The sequence below is a fragment of the Acinonyx jubatus genome, chromosome A2, assembly GCF_027475565.1.
Source record: "Acinonyx jubatus isolate Ajub_Pintada_27869175 chromosome A2, VMU_Ajub_asm_v1.0, whole genome shotgun sequence".
Taxonomy (NCBI): domain Eukaryota; kingdom Metazoa; phylum Chordata; class Mammalia; order Carnivora; family Felidae; genus Acinonyx; species Acinonyx jubatus.
Window position 1 is genome coordinate 80,034,462 of NC_069383.1, and position 1,886 is coordinate 80,036,347.

The 1,886-nt window shown below is 43.1% G+C and overlaps 1 pseudogene; it reads right to left on the minus strand.

Annotated features, from left to right (window-relative positions):
• Window positions 1–991: 991 nt before the first annotated feature.
• On the minus strand, window positions 992–1,649 carry LOC113602974 (small glutamine-rich tetratricopeptide repeat-containing protein alpha-like; annotated as a pseudogene).
• Between the last annotated feature and the right edge of the window lie 237 nt (window positions 1,650–1,886).

The following is a 1,886-nucleotide window of genomic DNA, read 5'->3' on the forward strand; positions in this document are numbered from 1 at the left end:
AACTCGTCTAACAAGTTGTTTAAGATTGTTAGTAAATACATGGAAATAAATTTATTTTGGAAAGACATTTTATTACTGTTTGCAGAAGACTTTGCAAGGTAGTATGTGGTAAAGTATTTAAAGTTAAAAGTGCTAGAGATGAGTTAGATCAGATTCTGGCTTATTTCCCAGAAAATACAATATTCTATAAAGGAAAGCGTCATAATCAGTTTCTTATGCTACTCATTCAGGTGTCTCCCGTTGAACTGAAATTTAAACCAGATCTTCAAAGAGAAACCTACTTAAAATGTAAAGGAATAAGACCAGATACCAATAGTAGGTGAATGGTTTTTCTCTGTATGTATAAGAACTTTAGATGCATGAAATTTATAACTTGCAAAGAATTAGAAATATTGTATATCGTAACACAATATTGATAAATTTACAAAATTAGTACATACTTATTAAAGGAACAAAGGTTTCAATTTCACTCTCATAGATAACATAATTAGATAATCCTGTTCTGATTTAAAGGCTACACCAGATTAAGAAAATGCTAATCAACTGTGCTAGGTGCTGACTTGTGCTTGGTAGATGTTAAAGGAATGAATGAAGAACATCGGCTGTAAACCAAGCTGATAATGAGGTAGGCAAAGAAGATTGAGAACTAAGAAAAATGCCTGAAATGAATCGAACGTGCAGTTAGGCCCATGTTAAGGATAGTCAAATGATTTATACATTTAAAAAATTTTTTCTTTCTTTCTTTCTTTCTTTCTCTTCCTTTCTTTTCCTTTCTTTCTTTCTCTTCCTTCCTTTCTTTTCCTTTCTTTCTTTCTTGACATCCAGGTCCAATTTATTTTCCTTTTTCTCTCTTTGGGAGTCCAATGGGAGAAAACCACAAGAGGCAAGAAGACCTCCAGCCGGGGTAGGGCGCGACGGAGCTGGAAAAGGTGGCAGTCATTCCTGCCAGTCGTGACAGGCATAGGGCACCACTGTGTATCTGTCTTTGGCACTATTCTTTCAGCTCCGGATCCTGCTGCTTCATCCAGTGAGGGAAGTAACTGCTGGCTGGTCTGGATGAGACTGGCCAGGTCCTTCTGCGAGTCCGCAAGGGGTTAGGGCCACCGGAAGCCATCTCGGACACCAACTGTTGAACTTGGAGATTGCTCATGAGGTTTGACGCCTTGCTCATTGAGCTCGGGTTGCGTAGCACGCCGCGAAATCCAAGCTGCCGACACCTCCCGGGGGTTCGGCACCTGTCTCAGCCTCCTTCGCTGTCTTCGACTTTCTTGCACGTCTGATGTCAGGATCCAGCTCACGGGCCCTCTTGCAGTAAGCAGGGGCCGCGTTGTGCTTGTCTGCAGAGCACAGCGCCGCGCTCACAGAGGTGCCAGCAGCTTCAAGTTTTCTGTTTTCATCTGCTCATTTCTTCCTTCGGTTTCGAGGCGTTCGGCCTGGGCCCAGTGTTTCCTCTGAAGGTGGGGTTCGCTCAGGGCTTTTCGGCTCCTGTGCATCTCCTTATTGGCTTCTGCGGCTTCGGATATTTCCATAATAGTCTGAGGGAGTGCGGGGTCGCTGTCTGCCACCATCGCGCCAAAAGCCATCTGGAGGCGCTTGGATGTACAGGAATTTACGTTCTTGTGCTCTGAAGTTTTCTGTAAAAGATACATGGAGCTGAACTCATTGCTAGAAGAATTAAGGTGATGTACCCTGGAAACCTGTTTTGTTGCTACTATTACTGTTTCTTTGCTCTATAGCGTAGGTTCTTAAATTTTGTACCACCAGGGGACACGGACAGTGATTTTCACAGTGATTGAGGGACACTACCAGCATTTGGCAGCTGACAGCCAAGGGTGATAGCCATACTGCAATACAAGAACCATTTGGCACAAAGATGAATTTCTCAT